Source organism: Polypterus senegalus, chromosome 3 (genome assembly GCF_016835505.1).
Source record: "Polypterus senegalus isolate Bchr_013 chromosome 3, ASM1683550v1, whole genome shotgun sequence".
Classification (NCBI taxonomy): Eukaryota; Metazoa; Chordata; class Cladistia; order Polypteriformes; family Polypteridae; genus Polypterus; species Polypterus senegalus.
The window spans coordinates 121,913,671-121,936,047 of NC_053156.1; the positions used below are offsets into that span (position 1 = coordinate 121,913,671).

At 35.8% G+C, this 22,377-nt stretch overlaps 1 protein-coding gene across 1 annotated transcript in view; it reads left to right on the top strand.

Annotated features, from left to right (window-relative positions):
• ascc3 (activating signal cointegrator 1 complex subunit 3) overlaps positions 1 to 22,377 on the top strand; it is a 683,087-nt gene that overhangs the window by 563,311 nt on the left and 97,399 nt on the right. The gene's annotated exons all lie outside the window — the stretch shown is intronic.

Here is a 22,377-nt window from a genome sequence, read left to right on the forward strand (position 1 = left end):
CTTTGCGTGTTAGATGCGTTCCCCTGTGGAGGAAGTCCTATCTAAAAGTGGATTTAGAACACAATTAAAGTCCCCAGCCATTATAACTTTATGAGTGTTCAGATTGGGAATGGATGCAAATAAATTTTGTATAAATTCCTTATCATCAACATTAGGTGCATAAACATTTATCAAAATCATTTTACAGTTAGATAAGTCTCCCATGACCATTACATATCTCCCTTCAGGATCCAATACTACATCTGATGCTACAAATGGTACTGTTCTATGTATGAGAATTCCCACACCTCTAGTTTTCTTTGTAAAACTATAATGGAACATTTGGCCCGTCCAGTCTTTTGCAGCGGAACTGATCCTTGCTTAGTAAGTGGGTTTCCTGTAAAAATACTATTTTAGCATTTAGACCTGTTAGGTGAGAGTACTTTCTTTCTCTTTAATTCGTGATTCAGGCCTTTAACATTCCAGCTTACGAGTTAACTGTCCCATCATGGAGACACTGATTCTGAGTTTTTGATGTCATTTTATAGTCTTAACTGGAAGTGAGACAGCTTTGGTCTTAATTTCCTATTTCCCCTAGAGTTGTTGCCATGCAGCTTATTATTACGTTGGTAGTTATAATTATAAAAATTTATATAATAGATTAGGTATAGATCAAGCCTGCTCTCTTTCTCTCCCCACCCTCCCTTTTTGCCTCCCCAAGTGAGGTTAAAACCCACTTCACACAGTCCCAGTCCTCTGACATACCCAGAGACAGAGCACGTCCAAAGCAAAACAAGCCCCAATGCAGCGGCGTTTCAGGGTTAAATGATAGAGATATCTGTTACCAATATAGTCTTTAAAAAAAAAAGAATTTTGCACTTAAAATATATATATAGTCTTCAGCAATTTTAGTGCATTAAGATGATACACCCAGATAATAAACCCGGGTGATGGTGTTAAAGATGTGTCCAGAATAAGCATAACAAGTCTTAATGCAGTAATAGCAATAACAATAAACCAAGGGTATGATATTGAACAGTCTCGTTTAGGGTAGAGATGAAATAATTAGAAAAAAAAGAAAGAAAAAGTAATTAAGCACAATAAAACATAAACAGATAGCGCCCTAGTAATACTAAGTAATAATGAGAATATATGAGAATATATGCTGATAATAACCCGTATTTTAAAACAATAGATCAGACAGTAGATTATTAATCCTTGCTTTATCATTAACCGCCATGACTCACTATTATGTATCAGAATAGTCCCGGGATCAGCTTTCTTAATTCTTTTCTGCTTCCTCCTTGCTAGCGAAGACATAGAATTGACCCTGCCATTCCACTTTCAGTTTTGCCGTATACAAGAGGCTGTATTTGACGCTGGCTTGCCGTAACGCTGTTTAATGTTGTAGAAGGCTGCGCTTTAGTAGCTGTTGCTGGAGAGAAGTCAGGGAAGATACGAATGTGGTTATTTTCAAATGTAATATCTTCCTTGTTTCTGAGGAGTGCCATCACCTCTAGCTTAAATGATAATCGTTCAAAACGAACTATAAAAGATCTTGGTCTAGGTCTAACGGTGTTTGATCCGCGTACGCGATAAGCTGCTGCTATCTCAGATTCTGCTTTAAAGTCGTCCCCGATTATTTTAGAAAAAATTTCAGCTGCGAATTTCACCGGGTTTGAACTTTCTCGATTCTCAGGCAGACCTTCAATTCTGACATTATACCTTCTACTACCATCTTCCAAAGCAGCCAGTCTGTCTCCGAGTTTTTTTGCATTCGGAGCTGACATTTTCTGCTTTTTCTTCAGCACTGGTAGCTAAATTTTCGGCAAATTCAATCCTAGTTGTAAATGTCTCCTTGAGATCCTCCAATTGATCAGTAAGCGTTTCAGTTTTACCCAGCATCAGTTGCATCTACACTTGGATTTCTTGTCGCAGCCTTTCATTTGCCTGTTGGAGCATCAGCCGCTGCGTTTCGTTTGCTTGTTGCAACTCCTGCCGCTGCGTTTCGTTTGCTTGTTGCCATTCCTGTTTCAATACCAGCATCTCCTGTTTCAATTCCTGTTTCAGTCTCTCATGTGCCTTTGTCCTTGCTTTCTCATTTGCCTTCTCGGTTTTCTTTATATCTTGTATGAGCTCAGCGAACATCGCCTGCAGTGTAGACATTTCAATTGTGCTTTCTTGTACCGTAGGTGAAGCGTCAAGCTCTACTGTAGCCGGTGTCCCCACTATTCCTGGCTCACGTGGAGTAAATGAGATCACGAACTGTAAGGCCTTTTCCAGTTTCAGGTGTTCTTCTCCGATCGGCGAGCTATCGAGATCTACACTCACGATCGTACATTCGCTCCACTTTTCACTCCCAGCCAGCGACGATGTAGCGGACCATGGTCCCGAAGAGTCTGTACTTTCGCCCAGCTGATCCAGGTCTCTCTCTGAAAGGCCGTATCTTGAGCTAGGGCTTGCTGATCTTAGCTTGGGTGCAGCTTTTGTTTTCAATTCTTTCGGACCCCCTTTCTTGCTGGCCATGTTTATATATGCTTACATATATACTGTAACAGTCTCCTTGGGTTGAATAGATACAGGATATCTCAGGATAATAAGCAAATAATATGAAAACAACACCGGTGCTAGCGGAGCTCCACTTCAGACGTCCATCTCTCACATCAGACGAGACCAATTCAGTACTGTCTCTTTCAAACATACTCACCTCCAATTCCTGTCCTTCCTTTTCTTTCTTCAAGTAACCGATCGCCACACCATCAGCTTTGTAATGGACGTTAAGCCATCTGTAAGCTTATAATGCCGATTCTTCAAAACTTTTAAGGAACATTGAAATATCTTCGTAGTACATGTTTAATTATTTTATCCTTCACGCCAGTCCCAGTAAAGCATACAGTGCGAGGCAGGAACAATCATGAGTGGAGCTCCAGATCCTTGCTAGTGTAGCAGCACCGTGTCCTTTAATTATAAACAATATAGATTATTTAAATGAAGTTAAAGTTTTATCTGTATCATATAATAAACATATTTTGCTGCATTTCATCTTAAAAATGATATCGTCATCATATGTAAATACACTCTTTATAAAGTGGCTCAGGTTGTGCAATTTATAACTGCACTGCAAGTTTACAGTGAGGTGACTGTACTACTAAGTACTAGCAGTTCTACAAGGAGCAGTTGATGGACTGATTGAGTGCGTTTAGAGTTCTTGGGATGAAACTGTTTCTGAACCGCGAGGTCCGTACAGGAAAGGTTTGAAGCATTTGTCATATGAGAAGCAGTTCAAATAGGAAGCATGGCTGAGGCACTGTGTGCTTGATGCTGTATACCGATAATTCTCTTTCCAATCAGCTTCTCCAAGTGGTGCAGTGAGAGTAATATGGAAAAAAATGATCCGCTGTGGCAACCCCCAATGGAAGCAGCTGAAAGAAGAAAAAGAAAGTGCAGTGAGAGTAACAACACTAAAACAGCAATGGTATTTAGAATAGTTTGACCATTCCTTGGACCATTATATTGTTACTTGTTAATTACAGTCAGATGTATTAAACTAATAAACAATATGCGGTTAATTTCAGTGTATTTATAAATCCGTGTCAGAAAAAAAAAAGGATAACCACACAGGAACAGTAGCACTTGCTTTGACGCTGGGTGCAGCCAGTCTGCAAAACCCGAGCAGCGAACTTGAGTACAACAGGGTATGAGGTACCGTGGAAATGTGCATGGCTTTATGCCAAGTTTAGGTTTTATGCATCACGATTTGAACGTGGAAATGTTCTTACGCAACATTTCTGTGCGTACGCATCGTTTATACGTGAAGCCCCAGGTCTCGGTGGCTTTCAAACCCCAAAACATGCTATGGCAAAAATTGGTCCACCCCAAGGATCGGGTGCCCATGGCACAAACAGAGTAATGTAGTTTACGCAGTTAAGTGCCAAGAGGATTGCCGTGAATTATACATTGGGGAAACTAAACAACCACTGGCGAAGCGGATTGGACAACACAGAAGAGCAACCTCGTCAGGCCAGGACTCCTAAGTCTGTTTACACCTACAGGACAGTGGTAACTCTTTCAGTGATGAAGATGTGCACGTCCTGGACAGGGATGAACGCTGGCTTAAGGGAGGAGTCAAGGAGGCCATTTATGTGAAAAAGAAATGACCATCTCTGAACCGAGGAGGGAGCCTAATGGTTCATCTGTCACCATCTTACAATGCTGTGATTGCAGCCATTCCTTAACTCTCTGTGAATGGTAGTCATGACTATTGATCAATGGACAATTTGCTAATCATTGACCACACGGCCCATTGTTAGTCAATGGTGCTAGTTTCAGTCATTATGCAAAGGCATTATTTATAAGTTTGGAGAAACCTGCAGTCAACTGAGACTGAGGAAGTCACTTGGATGAGTGATGTAACACATCTCCCTGGAAAAGAACTATGTCCAGATGAACTGAATCAACTTTCTAGAATTTCCTTACCTGGATTATTGAACATGCATCGAGACACCTAATCTTAAAGTAAATTTACAATAAGGAAATAGATTAGTTGTCACATAAATCTAAATGCTCTTTAAAAGCCTACTGTACATATAACACTGAGGTTGAAAACACATTTCAGACATTAAAGATAACTTAATTTTATGCTTAAGCACATGCACAATGTATAAATAACAGGTATAATTAATTCAAAGCTTTGGACCCTTAGTTATCACATTATTTATCAGTAAGATGCATGTTTCAGGTGTTTTTCTAAGATTTACACTTGATTTAAACAGATATTTGTGTAAAATAAAAGTTCCTGTGAAGGTTTCCAACGATATTTCATATAGGTTAGGTTGATTGATAATTCTTAATTTAATTAAATTAATTTTGTTGCCTTCTGACTTATTTCCCAAAATTACGCCTTATAGAGTAGTAAGTAGGTTTAGAAAATAAATAAATTTGTGTATTATCTGTTTCACATGCTTAAAACACACATTAATTTTGTTTTTATGTACTTATGTTTGTTTTTATATTTGGTCAATATAATCATTGCATGTCTCAGATGCTTTGAGAAGCAAAGTTTGACTGTGGGTTACGAAGCTTCTGCTAAAAATTTAAATGCTGATGAATGAATTGGTGCACTTTTCAGCTAGAGATAAATAGAATACTATACAAAATCCTTAATTTAAGAATAGGGCGCAATCTGATGTAGAAAGTTCAGTTTTTCAAATGAGGATTTAAAATGAAAATTATTGTCAAATGCTTAAGTCTCTCTCTCTATCTCTAACACACACACTAGTCACTCAATAAAATTAAATCAAAGTACAACACCTTGCATAAATTTATGCTTATCTAGTTCACCCATTTGCAAAGAGGCAGAAGTGCTTCAGTGCTTTCTATTATGTCCACAGTCCACAGATTTCTGGTGGAAGACTTATGCATTTCAGATCAATTATTGTATAGCCCTTTTTTAGTAGTAGTTTTTCACTACAACATTTTGTATTAAAAAATAGATACTGTAAGCCAGAGCTGCTGCTTTTTGAATCCATAATTTGTGACTTTATTCCTAGTTTTCTTTTTCAGTAAACTACACCACTCCAATCACTATTGGATGGCACCTGATGCTGCCTTTTATCTACCAGTAAGAAATTAATAGACATGGTACTAGCAGGCAACCACACAATGATGTTGCCTGGTGCTCCCAATCTGTACTACATCCCTGACCTCATCCATGTTGAGATCACTATTTACCATTTTCAGAAACAGCAGTTCATCAGGCTTTTTGTCGTACCATCTGTCATCAGCCTCATGTGGAATCTAATTATTCTCCTCTTGGTATTCTCCTCCTCTCCTTTTGGTTGATGCACACTCCAGGACCACTCCAGTACTTTGTTTAACGGTAAAATTAATTTATTTGTCCTTCCATTTTCTGAACTGCTGTTTTTGTTTACTAGGGCAATATAGAGTCATCAGTGCTCCATGTGTATCTTTGAAAAGTAGGAGAAAGCTCAAGCAGACATAAGTAGAATGTAATAACTGAATAATTGCTTTGCTTTTTAGTAAAAAAAAAAAATGATAGGAGTCACCCTGAACTGGCTCCATTTTTTTGACTTATTCGCACATTCACCTCAACCACACCAATTTTAATTAGTGAGTTAACCTAGTAGGAAAATCAGAATACTTTCACACACTGTGAAAATATGCAAAATCCACACAGTTAATGACTGAACTATGGACAAGCAGTAGTAACCACTGTGCAGTTGTTTTGCCCAGTGTTCAAAAATGCCTGACGTTTTGTCTTTAAATCTCCTTTACGCACAAATACTTCAAGTGTACCTTGTATTATTGATGGTTTTGAAACTAGTTTTTAATTCAAATACCTTTGTAAATTTAGCCTTTGAGAAAGCACAGTTTGAATTATCCAGCAGAGTTCAGCTCTTCTTGAACATCTGTTCACCTTATGTGCACAGTAATTCAAACTCAATTTATGAATTTCATTTCACTCTTCTCTATAGCGCTATTTCAGAATAATTTTATGAATAAAACCAAGTCATACATCTTTTACATGTGTATGTGCTGTAAATATAAAAAATTTCCGAATGTTTTATCTTATCTTGCTTGTCAAGGAACTTGTGTCATTGTGACTTGCATTTGCAGATATCAAAAAACAGTAAGATAAAAAATCAATTTGGCAGGTGTTTAGAGCTCTTTTGGATTATTGTATTGTTTTTTCAAGTCATACTGTTTTTTAGGTTTTAAATTAAGAATGAATTATATCTTCATAGATTTTGTTCATGCAGTACTGCTTTTTATTTGGTGTCATAAAGTTGATTGAAATTAATTATCTGGGAAATGTAGATGATTATTTGTTTTTTTAAGACTTTGTAATATTGTTAAACATGAAATAAGGAAATAAGTTTTTAATTTTCAAAAATAAGACATTTTTTTCAAGTTGTAGTAGCTCCTAGAGACAATTTAATTTTTAATATGTAGTTCACTTTAGCATTTCTTAATTTTTTTAATTGACCTAAGATAAAGTTTAAGCTGCAGTTGAAGTATGAGAGTCGAATTTCAAGCAAGTGTCAAGGGAGAATTCAATGCTGATCTAAGTGGATGATGAATGGCAGAATCCTCGGTTCAAAGGAAGAGTTGTACTGCATCACCCACAAGAGACAGTCATGATTTTGCCTTCCAGTTGTAGAAAACGTAGTTAATCATAAATTTGTTGATCAATTTTAGTTTAAGTAGGACCATTCTCAGTAAGCATCATAACAAAAACAATACCAATGAAAACAAGATAACAGCCTAGGGTAATAATAAATGGGATCTATCATAAAATCAAATAAAAATGGCACTCTTAATACAGATTGCAGATGTCCTGGAATCAAGCCATAATTAAACAACTGTCTGCTTAATACTCATATTTGATTGGAAGTAAGAATTTAATAGACAGCATAAGAAACATAGTACAGTACTTGTAGGCACAAAAGGTAGTTTTCAAAGACCTAAATATAAAAATAAGGGATGTCAAATGAAAGAGAGGGCGGGTGGAAAATGTGGGTTTCAGACTAGATTTGAAGATTATGGCAGATAGAGCCTCACTCAAAGACCTGTGAGAGAATTTTGTAGAGTAGGAGTGGCAAGTGAAATAGAAGATTGTTGTGTCAGAAGATCTTTTGGCGCTTTTCCACTGCATAGTACGGCACGACACGGTTCAGTTCAGCTCACTTTTGGGGAATTTTCCACTGGGAACAGTACCTGGTACCTGGTCCTTTTTTTAGTACCACCTCAACTGAGGTTCCAAGCGCGCCGAACCGTTACCAAAACGTGACGTGTAAACTCTGCTGGTCACTGATTGGCCGGAGAAAATCGTCATTACTGCGTCACTGGCTATTCTTTTCTTTAAAGGTACACACACGCGGAACTTCGGAAGTTTGTGTCCCGTCTCTCCATCGCTGGACGCAGTTTGTTGCATAAGTGGATGAATCTTTCTTCAGACATTCGAAAGTTCTTTAGCCACTGAGTGTTTGTAAAACCGGAAACAATCACATCCCACCACTCTGAAGCACGGTTAAATGTCCAAACAGATGGTCTGTTGCGGCGACTTTTTTGCAAAATGTGGAAGATCTGTAATATACAGAATCAGCATTTTAATGTTACACTGACAGTTAAGTTCATTTTATGCTTTGCAACAGTGATAAAAGTTAGCTAGTGATGTGCTTTTTTAGATGCTTACCCTTGCGCGTCGTCGAGCTAAAGTGTTGTCGTTGTCTGCGTGTTGTTGTAAAAGTTTCACGGTGTCACGGCAGTAGAGGCGGCAACTATAACAACACGTGAATAATCCCGCCCACTCTAAAGCGGTACTAAACTGCAGTCGAAACGCAAACCAAGCCGAACTGAGCCGAACCAAGATGAGCTGTACTGAACCGTGCTGTGCCGTACTATGCAGTGGAAAAGCGCCATAAGATGTTTAAACCACGCCCCGCATGCTTTTACTCATTAAACTATTTAAACACTTAAAAATTACAGATGTACTTTCACACATTGTAGCATTCTAAAACTTATTTGATCCCATTTACTGTACAGTAGTGTCATGGGGTGGTCCATCTCAGCAGCAAAATTACATTTAATAAGTAAAATATATTGGTAGATGCTCACTTTAATTCACTGTATTATGCAGGGCAGCATTTTTTTATTTTTATACAGTGCACTTAAATTTGGGAAGGCTGTAAGAGTGAAACAAATATAAACAATCAATAAAATATATTTAAAATTGAATCCTGAAAAGCTATGCGTAATGTCCAGACACAATTGCTAGTTATTTTACTGAACTGTCTGTTTCTTGAATCAGCCTGTCATATTTAACAACTGTTTGTTTTCAGTAAATTATGGTAAGGACCAAATTAGATATTAGATCATAAAGAAAAAGAGAAGTAAGAGAGAACAGGATTAGGGGGAAAAAACTGCTCTTGATTGCCAAGTAAAAGCCATTCTACTTCTTCTTCTGCTAGTCTCATTCATTTAGTGCCAACTTACAGCTGACAGTGAATTATCATAGTAAAATGGGTATGGACAGAGGGAAAACTTGCAAATAGCAACACTTCAGTGCTTGAATCAAGGTAAAACCGAGAAATTCTGGAGCTGTGAGAGAATAGTTATAATCATTTTACCACCAAGACACCAATATTTAATTTATGGTTAGATGAATATGGTGTATTTTTACTCTATTTTACTATTCATTCTGTTTACTTCACCTGCTTAATTCATGCTGATATTCTAAATATCCAAAGCCTGTCCTGGTAACATCTTGTGCAAGGATTTATACACCAGTCCATAGCAGGGCACCCTTATACATACAGGCCTAATGCAGAGTAGCCAATCAACCTTATATGAAAATTGTTTTCCCTTAACTGCATCTTATGGCGATGATCATTTTTGGCAGATACACTAATACAATTTAAGTTTGTTGACTGCATCATTCAGCATTCATACTAGAGAAGTGTGGAGTGTAGGAGACCAAAACGAATCAACCTTATGACATAAATGCCAAATTATTAATTAATATCTTGTAAGTAAACATTCTTAAACTTTAGTCTTCTGCTTTTGTCACTGGAGCTCACAATCCTACTCAAAACATGCTTAATGAAATAACAGTACAGTATTGTTTGGAGTTGGATTTTAGTTAACCAGTTCTACCTTATTTTTTTTATCTTTAAAGCTGCTTATCCGTAATGACCACTGTCTTTGTGCACATTATGTATTGATTTATCATTCAAGCTGAACTTGCATTAAAATGAGCTTCTGCACATTAACATCTGCACTCTCTCTGAAAAAGTGGTTAAAATTTGAAAGTAGGCTGTCCTGATTTTATTGTTTCTTTATTTTTCTGTCAGTTGTAGATTCAAACACATTAACTAAACCTCTGGTTCTTTGACATATTGTGCTTTGTAACCCTTATTAAGGGACAAATTATTAAACTTTGTTAACAAACCCTTCATTCTCTAAGTAAATGATATTAGGGCATTACAATCCATATATATGTTAAATAATGATGTTAAAATCCTCATATTTAACTTAATGTTGAAAAGCAATAATAAAAGAATAGATTTTTATGGTACCAAGGAGCTTGTTAACAAATGGTTCCTTGAGGCCTGCTAATGGTTTTTTGCCTGTCTAGCCCATGAACTAGAAGCTATTAGCAAGAAAGCGGCCCTGACTCTGACACTTCTCCAGGGACAAATAATTGTTGTGTTCGAACAGTCTCCAATAGTGATCCTGCTGGCTTCTCAGTGTGCCTGTGGCTATTAGAATCATTAAGCTACTCAGCACCTGTTAACAGCCTTGTAAATATTCAACCCTGCTTGTGTGAAGGTTTCACCCAGTGTACAATGACTGGCCTAATAAATAATGTCTGTGACAAGTCAATTTGTAGAAATCTGTGTTTCACGTTTAAATAATGAAATGTCACACCGAATTGAAAAAGGAAGAATAAAAACTAACTGAATATTATACTTCTGAGGCACATATTAAATCAAAATGTTTTATTTTATGGTAATGTATGAGCATTTGTTTTTTTAAGGAAACCTTTTAAATCAGAAAGCCTAAGCCCCTACAATTTCCTTTGTTGCATGAAGCATTTTAAAGAGTCTTGTTTTATAAAAATACCTAAAACTATATATATATATATATATAGATATATATTTGACATATTTACACAATAGTAAAACACGCAGACTTATGGTCCTAAAACAAACTGCAAAGAAAGGCCAACTTAAACAGGAGTTGTTGCTGCTTCTTATGTTTTCTAAATGGTTACTTCTTTCTGTATAGAAGTGATAATGTATTTTATTTCTTCTTTTGGCTCACCTACATCAATTGAATCTTTTCTCTTCTGCCAACACATTATTGTTTTCAACATGAAAAAAATACAGCATGATATTGACCAGATCGCTGATGTAACTTTGCTAAGCAGTGGTCTTCAAAGAAACACTGAAGTAAGGATGTAAACATAATGATTTCATATGTTTGGAAGCTTTGACTAGTTGACAGTCTTCTCTATTTTAATGTGCATTTCTGTGTCTTTCTGGTTTTTAAATTTTATGTCCTTGCCTTTGTCTTGCATGCCTTTGAGCCACTGTGTTTGTCTGGTGCTCAATTGGTGTAAATTCAAGATTACTTTTGGCTTGTCTTGTCTTGGGGGCTGTGCAATCCAGCAAAAGTTTAGATATAAACAACACTAAACTCTCTGCATGATTGTTGGCTTGTATTTTTCCATCTTTATCGTTTTTGCCGTTCTGTCTACTGTACCTGACCATTAGGGTATGGCACTGCTCTTCTTCTTAATATAATAGTGTTCTTCATTGTGTAATCAAATTCTGCAATTTGCTTAACATTCAACAGATTATGTTGCTGTTCTTCTTTCTACAATGTCACTTGATTTTATTCTCCTTTCTCAAATGTAGCATGTCATAGTGTCCAGCTTTCCTTGGGGAAAAACAGAAAAGCCCTACGTGTGTGATATTTCATTGCTTTATTCTTACTTTTTATGAATACAATTTGGAACTATAAAAAACAGCTTTACCTTTCCTTTTACATTTAAGTTTAGTACACTCTGAAGGAATAACTTTAGTTTATGAAATTTGACTCTAAAATGTGGTATCATTCTGAACCTTTTATGGTATTCTTTAATAAAGCATAAAGAAAGTTTTGATAATTTCTTTCATGACCTTTATGAGTGATTTAGCATCTGTTGAGTAGTGAGAAAAGCGCTATATAAATGCAAAGAATTATTATTATTATTGATATTTCTTATTCTTGACTTCACTAGATTGCTTCAACACAGCTGATCTTTTACTACTGTAATGTTATTCTTATAGGTTCTTCATAGTTGATCTCACCTTCACCTAGTAGAATTTATCATGACAGTTCAATTTTTCGTGATACTCACAACATTTGGTTTGGCTAATTTGTAGAAATATGTCTGCATTGACAACAAGAATCCCGTTTTAACTCCACAATAGAATGTTGCACTATACTAAGTAGTCACAGAATAATTTGAAATTGTTGTGATAGTTAAAATTTGTTGATTGCTTATGACATCTTATTGGTTATAAGTTTATTAGATAGGAAATTCCAATGGGCAAATTGTTACATAAATGTCCTTTTCTGTGATCTTCAGAAAGACTAATTTATTCAAGAAAAAATTATCTTATTGTAATGGTGTAGGGAAACTTTGGTATCTTTTTCCCTATGATTTTCTGGAAGTTTAAACACTGAATAGAGTGTATACCTTTTCTTTTTTTACTTTTTTATTAATTACATTGCAATAAATTGATAACCAGCATGTCAGACGCAAAATACAATGCTATATCTTATTGAAGTAAAGTAGGACATGTTTAATAAATTAAGGCCAACATTAATGAATTTAGGCAAATTCAGTAGAAGTTTTGGATAGTTCCTTGTAAAATCAATTTAGTTTATGAATTAATTTTACTTCAGATTTTAAGTAAAAGTGGATATCATTTTCCTTGTGTGATTTTTAAGATTCTTCTAGTTGAGTAAAATAAACAAAAACTATGTTATATTATATTGTTCATTAATCACTGAAAACATATCCAAAACAGAGCTGTTAGAGGGGTGTAAATTATTGCAATTCCAAAACTGTTATTATTTTGTTAAAATTTATTGTGGGACATTACCAGAACATGTGACCCAGTGAGACAGATGGCTGACAACAATGTTAACAATCGGAGGTATTTAATAAGTTGTATTCAGGGTAATCTTAATTGAGAGAAGTGTTTATAATGTATCATTATTTGAATATCTGATATAAATGCCTGGTTTTCTCAGAGTATGTAGCACTCTTTTAGAAGATTATGGTTGATTTTATATATTTTGGTTATATCTTCATTGGTACTAAAATAACACCTTTACTGCAGTATTGATAGAAGTTTAAGAATGTCAACAAGATTTATTTTATTGAAGTTTCTAACTAGCACTTAATAAAAGAAATGTGGTGAAGAAATGTTATGTTTGAGGCAGAGCTGTTCAAAGGATGCCATGTGAACACTAACTCCTTTAAAGGTTCCCATTCTAAGCACTCTCTATGAGTTACAAATTATGAGATTTAGGGATTCTGGAAATTTATGAATATGTTGTAAGGATGTAGTAGATTGCAACATCTCAATGGCAAAATATCTATTGCATTGATATCATAATTTGAATGAGTGTTGAATCACTGGATTTCTGCTTAGTTTATGCCATTAAAATCTTTTTGCTGCACAATGTAAAATATGTAGAAAAGGGTTAGGGCAGGAACTGGATTGATTTTGTTTCTTTTTTATTCCATCCACGGTCTAGTATCCACAGAACCAACCAGCTTTGACAACCCAAAGCTTTTTAGAAACAGTTTTTTTTTATCTATGAAAAAGATATAAAACCTTACAATGCTTGTACAGTTTAATTCTTACATTTAATGTGAGATGAAGGCCTTCCCATCTATAAATATCCTATTTCATACTATCAGCCAGGTTGCTAAAATTCAAAGTTCTTTAATAGGTTGTGTAATTGTAATTCTTAAACATGTGAATTATTGAGAGACAGTTAAAGGAAACTGATGAGATTTAACCTGAAATGTGTTAACTGTTGACATGAATTAATATGATTTTCTAAATTTTGAACCCTGAACTTTAATGGCATTCGTTTAATATATTCAGCACATATGTAAATGATCATTATTAATGCAAAGTACCATGTTATTTTATAAAAAAAATTGCCTTCAAATTATCAGAATCTCTTAATAAATAAATAGATGACAGTGGCAATGAATATTGATGTCAAAGGACAACATGGTGTGGTTCAATGTTCATAAATTTTCCAGTTTTGTGAATAACTTTCTAATTGCGAATAGCTTCTGATGCTAGGCTCCTTTTGTAGTTAAGGTAAGGTTAATTGGTCTTGTGGTTTAATTAGCTTAATGGTCTAGAGGATCTTTTAATTGTTTTGCATACTTATTGCAAAATTGTCTTGTAAAATTTATTTCACAACAGACCCCTAAATGATGTTAATTTAATTGTGGTGACCTTATTTGTAAGTCACTTTGGATAAAAGTGTCTGCTTAATATATTAATGTAAATGTGAATATTAAACAATGTAATCAGGTTTTACATTGTTAACACGAACTACAGCTTCTGTGCTTGAGTATAACAGTTTCGTCCATTTATATATTTGAGTACAAATACAAATTTATATAATGTTGTGAATAAATAACCTTACAACTGCTTTTTCTGCATGAAGAGAGAACCTCAGGAAGCCATCTCTTTACACATATATTTTATGTTAAACATCACACGTATGATTTAATAATTACTGTCATTTAAGAATTTCAGTTTGATTTTATAAAATTATAGAAGGAAGAACTTTCTCTATTTTTTCAGCATATTGTTGGTCTTATTCTTAACATATTTAGCCTGTAAGACTCACATTCTAAAAGTTTTATTTGTTTGTTTTTTTGTTTTTTTTTTTCACGGGAGAACCAATCAATAGTTGACCTGTAATGTGATGTCTTGGGGAAAAGAGTGGACTCTTAATAGAAAAATTAGATTTTATTTATCGTGTATTTCAGTTTTTCAGAATATCATATCATACATAGGAAATGCATTCCCATAATGCAGACCTTTTGAGTTGATGGCCCACCTCATTTACTGGTCAAGAATCCTGCCTAAAGTTCAAAACTAAGCATTATGTGAATGCATTTACTGGTTTGCTGTGATTTTTCCTTAAGTATCTGTTTAACATTATTTTAGCAAAAATGTTTGTTATGATTGAATGACTGGATAGCTGACATGTGGATTATGCAACACAAGTAGTACAAGATTTGTCATATTTCTCATATTTCTTGCCATTGTATAGCATTGGCCATCTTTGGCTTATATTATATCAAACATTTTTGTCTTCTTTTCCATGAAAACATGAAATTAATTTTTTTTGCTCATCACTTTAAAACATGGAGTAAGTAACATATAAAAAAATATAATTTCTGGGTGGAGAATTCCTTTAATTTCCCATCTAATCAAGCAGGTCTGCATGTTATACAACACTATTTATGTTGGTTGTTCATCGACATTTTTTAAACATTTTAGTAGTTGTGTGTGGGTATGTTGTTACATCTGGTACATGATTTTAAAATACAGAGACATCGTAGACTGCACAGGCATCTTCTGACGTCTCAGATGTATTTCAAAGGTAACAAAATAGCTGTCAGGTCAGTTAACTTGTCTGTGCCATCTTTATGTTTTCCCTTTACATACATAATGCTACTCCAAAGATTTGTATCAAATTGGTGGATCTAAGATGACACAGTATCAGTTATATAATGCATTAGAAAAATTTGTAGTTGTAGCTGAAGTATATTGTTCATATAGTCTTGACTAGGGAAAAATCACATTTAGGTAATGATTGTTTGGATTCTGGATAAGCAATAGTGTGTCAGCAGAAATTTTGGTTTAATTTTCTTCGCTCCTAGTCTAACATTTGCTGGGCAATTTTGCTTTTTCCTTTCCACACACCATGGGAGTTTAGTATTGCATTTACTTAGAATTAAATGCAACATTCCCATGTTAATAGAAATGTACAATATAATAAGAAATAATTTAACATATTTAAAGACTGCATTAACAAACTGAAGGAATTCAAATTACCTCGCAATTTTTTTTTTGCTGTTGGGAGGAAAGTTTGGTTTTTTTTTCCATAGGGCAATGCACTGTATCAGTGCATACTCCCAAACCACCCACCCCCACAGGGAAAGCTTGATGTTTTTGCAATATGTTACAGGGATGCCATTGTGAAAATGTAAGCATTATTATAATTTTACCAATTTGTGAAGTTGTTTTCACAAAACATATTATTTGACAGAAAGTTGTGTAAAAATGTCATCATATTCCAGTGGGTTTAGATTTTCCATTCCTAGTCTTCAGTATCTTTCTCAGCCGTTGTGTGTTTTGACCAATCCAAACTATACAAGGTCCTGTTATTAGTATGCAATAAATTTCACAAGATTTATTTTTGAAGTTAGAAGAACAAGAATTTCCCGAAGGCTCTGAACTTACGTATAAATGAATAGCAAAGAGGCAATAGAGACCATGCATCAGGAAACAGCACTGAGTTTATCATGTGGTAACTTTTACCAGCACTGGTGTATGGAAGCCATTTTTAAGTACGATTGTTTCAGCAATGAATAGTGCTGAGAGAAATGTGGTAACAATTTTGTTATAACATTTAGACTCCCCTTGGACATTTTAAGGTGTTTTGATAATCAAGGACCTCATGTTGCCTAGAAGTTTGTAAAATTTTTTTTTTTTGGGGGGGGGGACGATGGAATAATTGTTCTTCCTTTTACTTGCTAGGTCTTATTAAAATAAATTGTATTGTGCCTAAGTCATTCCATTCTTGCTTTTTTATTTTTATTTCATGTCATAGTTTTTACTTGTCATTTCTCCCTATTATATATATATTATTATTATATATTATATAGTTAAGTGAGGTGGCATTTAGCATTAGAGATGACTGCAATATGATGTTGGTTCAAAACAACTACAAAAATATTGCATGATCCAATTAATATTGCTAATTATTAGTTTTGCTTTAATGTTAGTAATATGAAACCATTGATAATTGCTCTTCTTTAAGAAAAATGTGAAATAAACATTGGCAAGTATAAGGGCAAGATATATATACAGTAATCCCTCCTTGATCGCGGGGGTTGCGTTTCAGAACCCCCCGCGATAGGTGAAAATCCGTGAAGTAGAAACCATATGTTTGTATGGTTATTTTTATATATTATAAGCCCTTATAAACTCTCCCACACTGTTAACATTATTAGAGCCCTCTAGACATGAAATAACACCCTTTAGTGAAAAGTTTAAACTGTGCGCCATGACAAGACAGAGATGGCAGTTCTTTCTCACAATTAAAAGAATGCAAACATATCTTCTCTTCAAAGGAGCATCGTCAGGAGCAGAGAATGTCAGAGAGAGACAGAGAGCCTGACAGAAAAGCAAACAATCAAAAAATCAATACGTGCTCTTGGGCTTTTAAGTATGCGCACCGTGATAAAGCAGCCGCAAAGAAGGGAGCGATGTGAAGGTAGTCTTTCAGCATTTTTTAGAGTTGCGTCCGTATCTTCTAGGCAAACAGCCTCTGCGCACACAGCCCCTCTGCTCACACCCCCTCTGTCAGGCACAGAGCATGTCAGAGAGAGTGAGAGAGACCGAGAAAAGCAAATAATCAAGCACCACTCGGGAAGCACATCGTATATCATTGAGGAGTTTTATTTAATACGTAATACATGCTCTGATAGGGTAGCTTCTAAGCCATCCGCCAATAGCGTCCCTTGTATGAAATCAACTGGGCAAACAAACTGATGAAGCATGTACTTTAAATTAAAAGACCCATTGTCCGCAGAAATCCGCGAACCAGCGAAAAATTCCGTGATATATATTTAGATATGCTTACATTTAAAATCCGCGATGGAGTGAAGCCGCGAAACTCGAAGCGATATAGCGAGGGATCACTGTATTGAATTTAAAACTAGGTATATATATATATATATATATATATAAAATTAAAAATATGTTTTAATTACCTCTGTGTTTTTCCCAGTTGGTTCTGGGGTTCGTCAGGGTTGTGTTTTTGCTCCTACTCTGTTCAATGCTTGTATGGACTGGGTGTTGGGCAAGGTCGTGGGGTCCAGTGGTTATGGGGCATCTGTTGGTGAAAAAAGATTCACGGATCTTGACTTTGCTGACAATGCTGTGATTTTCGCAAAGTCAATGGAGTCTCTGATCGGGGCGCTCGAGAGACTGAGCGAGGAGTCTGAGTGTCTGGGCTTGCGAGTGTCCTGGATTAAAACCAAGATCCAGGCCTTTAATGACCTCTTGGGCACATACATCAGCAGTGTGTCTGTCTGCAGAGAGAGTGTCAAACCTCTCGACAAGGTCACTAACCTTGGCGATGACATTCATGTCTCTGGTGACTCTTCCTATGAAGTTAGTAGACGGATTTGGAGAGCATGGGGGGGGGGGTCATGAGGTCACTGGAAAGGGGTGCGTGGTGCTTCCAATATCTATGCAAAAGGATGAAGGTCCAAGTCTTTAGGTTGCTGTCTTGCTGTATGGTTACATGGACGCTATCCAGTGACCTGAGACAAAGACTGGACTCCTTTGGTACTGTGTCTCTCCAGAAAATCCTTGGGTACCATTGGTTTGACTTTGTATCGAATGAGCGGTTGCTCATGGAGTCCCGAATGTGGCACATTACCTGTATTGTGAGGGCGCATCAGTTTCGGCACTATGGCCATGTGGCGCATTTCCCAGAGGGTGATCCAGCTCGTAAGATCCTCATTGTTGGGAAACCAAGTGGCTGAACCAGGCCAAGGGGTCGCTCACGTAACACCTGGCTGCGGCAGATAGAGGGTCATATCCAGAGGGTGGGACTGGGACCGTGTGTCTGACTGGGGGGGTTGCCAACCGGGATCCCGAGCTGTTTCATCGTGTAGTGGGTGTGGCAATGCACTGTACCAGTGCATGCTCCCCAACTTGATTTAATTTGACTGATTTAATTCTTAATCCCTTAAGTTGTTTGTGTCGATGTGTGCTATAATAAATGATTGCACGTTGGCAGTAGCTCTGCAGTCAGAAGACCTGAAGTAGAATAAAAGTAAACAGGGTTAGGGCAGAGACAAAAGTATGAGTTTTTGGAGTAAAGAGAAAGTGATTTCTGGTTTTGAAGAAGTAACAGAGGAGGACAAGTTTGGGCAGCATCAATCAGGTTGATTAGTCTGTGGAGAACAGGACAGAGGGCTGGAGGAGACCTCTGTGAAGTGGATGTGTTTTCATCAGCTGAAAAACGAAGTTAGTAAGAGAAAGAGAGGCCATGGGAGTATTAATATAAACTATTATTATGTGCAGATTAGAATTTTGAAAGAGTTCTTTATTACAGATGGCGTAGCTGCTAACACTACTGCCTTACAACTGGAGATACTTGAGTTTGAATCCTGGTCTGACTGTGGTTATTGTCTGTGTGAGATTTGAATGGTCTTCTCATGTCTTAAAAGGGTTCTCCGGGTAAACTGCAAAGTTATGCCTGTTTGGTTATTAAGTTATTCTAAATTTGCATAGTAGTCACCATGGCTATCTATCTTGTGAATGACTAGATCCCTGATAACTTGAACTGGGGTTGGTTCAATAATAAATAGATAATCATTTGTTTGCATTCATAATGTTTTAGAAGTAGATTACAGGTCACTGAATGAGAAACTACATATATGATAAAAAGGAAAAAAAAAAAAACGTTTTTTTTTCTTTACACAGTCCAGTTTCATTATAAACAGTGAAAATTTTACTGCGTCTAAGTCTTTGCATTGTGCTCCACACAAGGTGGCTGAAAGAAATGGATCAATAAAAGGTCATTATTCTGTTTATTTTATTTTCTTTCTCCATGGGTAAGCTGGAAGTGTCAATGTCAACGATTGTTAAAGGCATGAAGTCTTTACACATTTGATAAGCCAAAACAGGTACCTCCAAGTTTGCATACTTATTAAAAATGTTACAGTTAAATAAGTAATAAAAATGAATTGGTCATTGGGATGACATATTGGCAGGTTTGCAGAGAGGTTTCTGATACAAAAGAGAATTTGGAGTGTAGATTGAACTAACCAGAAAGTCACGTTGAAAACAATTCTTCCAGAATCTAAAGTTGTTAGTAAGGTACATACTACCTAGGGTAGGTTTTAATTGAATTCACAGAGAACAGTGTATGCAAAGTATGTGAAGGAATAAGGTGTACAAGTATACAATTAAGGGAATACTAGTCATTTACAAAAAGAAAAACATGAAACTGTGTACTGGCATGGTACTTTGTGAAGTTCAGTTTACCACTTTTTATTTTTGGTAGTAGTATTTAAACGTCTGCTTCCCATTTCTGCATTTAAATACAGCAAATATAAATATACAAATTTACTGTTAGAAAAGTTGTTCATTATTAATAGAAAACTAACCTGTATATACCTTTAAGAAAGTGGATTGTTAAAAAATATTTTTATTATTTATTTTTCTCAAAGATCACTGTTTAGAAGAATGTACCTAAATGATCCTTTAAATAGTGGAATAAAGGATTTGAAAAACATTTGTTTAGTTCTTTTCATATTTGTCTATTTATTCTTAGACCTTTCATGGGGACTGGGCATTTATTTTAGGAACTTGATCTTCTGCATTGGTCGGAAGCTTTATTGTTTTATGTTAGCAAGCTGATGATCACTTAGAAATGTTACAAGTAGTCAGTGGACATACAATAGCTGTTTAACATCTAACTAGAAAACAAAACTTTTTTATTGCTTTTTTCAGTGCTTCAGCCTTTAAACATCTTCACATCACTTTTGTTTAAACATGATGAAAAGTCTGCATGTGAAAGGTATAAAGCAGAAAATGAGACCAGATGAAAAGTTTGTTGTTAAGGGATTTTGCAGGCAACCTCATAGTTTGCACAGGATGTGGGAGAGGTGTTCCCTAGAGTATATGATCAATTTATTTTCAACCCGCTAGCTGCATACCACTGCTCTTCAGAGAGCTGCTTGGAGCATATGTGTAGGTGTGCTCAGAATTACTCTGTGATGTCATGTTAGCTTTATAGAAACATGTGCTGCCTTTATGTATTTTTCGCTACACTATTAGCTTCCTATTGATGTTAAAATTTCACACCAGTCCAGTGAAATATTTTTTGTAATATCTAACTCACTATCTATCAGTTGGTAGTAAAAATATTAAAACACTATGTTGTTTGGTTATTTTTCTTTTTACTTTATTTTGTTTTGTTTTCCTCAGCAAATTGTCAAATATTTTACAAGCTAACCAATTTAATCTAAACTAATAATACTGTGACGTTCTCTATCAACAGGTCGCTTTCTAAGTGTAGTCCTAGACTATGTTACCATATTTACAATCAGATGTCAACGATTTTGGAGTGAACTTGGATTTTTCCACTCTTTTAATCAGCACATTTCTTTACCTACAGAGTTCTTCGACTTCCTTCTTGTTGTTATCCCCTGGATCTTAACATTCCTTATTACATTGTACAACTGCCATCTGAAATAACTTTCAGAACCTACTATATGTCCTCACAAACTAATCCAGAAAATTGCCATCGTTGTAGTGTATTATATTCCATGCTTCAACCAAATAACTCCTTGTCTTCCACTTATATTTATGGTTTTATTAGACTGCTAGCTTTCTTCTAGTCTTAAGACTAACTATAGTAGTACTACTGTACTTCCTGAGTTTGGCTTTAAATTTTGTTATCTATTACTTGTTCAATGTGTACTTTCTAATCACAATATAAAATAAGCCCTAACATAAGCGTTCATCTTATTAAACAACAGACTAAATTAAATGTACTTCGTGAACAGTGCGGGTGTTATGTATCATATATGTGTATGGGTAATTTTACTGTGGAGATACTTAAAATCTGTTTCAAACATAAAAAATATTTTAGTGATATAAAAAAGTAATAATGAAAATCAGTTCCATTCTCAGTGAGTGTGGGACTCTGCCAGGGTTGTGATTTGTCTCCTGTTCTGTTTGTAATTTTCATGGACAGGATATCAAGGAGCAGGGGAGGGTGTCCAGTTCAGTGACCTTAGAATTCCATCACTGCTTTTTGCAGACAATATGATCCTGTTGGCTTCATCAGGCTGTAAACTCCAGCACACATTGGGACAGTTTGCAGCTGAGTATGAAGCAGCAAGGGTGAGGCTCAACACCTCCATATCGGAGGCCATTGTCCTCAGTAAGAAAAAGGTGGCCTCTTCTCTCCGAATGGAAGGTGGGTTACTGCCTCAAGTGGAGGAGTTTGAGTATCTTGGAGTTTGGTTCACAAGTGAGGGGAAAAGAGAAGGTGAGATCCACAGATGGATTGGGGCAGCGAGGGCAATTTGTCTGGTCACAATACCGATTCTTAGTAGTAAAGAAGGAGCTGAGCCAGAAGGCACAGCTCTCAATTTACCAGATGATCTATATCACTACCCTCACCTATGGTTATGAGCTTTGGGTGGTGACTGAAAGATTGTAGTTATAAGTGGCCGAGATTAGCTTTCTCTGCAGGGTCTCTAATTGATGACCTGGGAACATCTTAGGATTCCACAGCATGAGTTGGCAAATATGGCTGTGGAAAGGTACATATGGGTTTCTCTGCTAAGAGTGTTGCCCCCGTGACCCAGTCCAGGGGGTAGAAAATCAATGAGTAATGAATTGTAAAGAAAATAATAAGAGATAGCTTTGCAAAGTTGGATCATAATATTTTATTTACTATGCAAAAAATATTGTATTATCATATTTTGATGTTTAGGGCAATTTCTGCTGCTTTCTTACA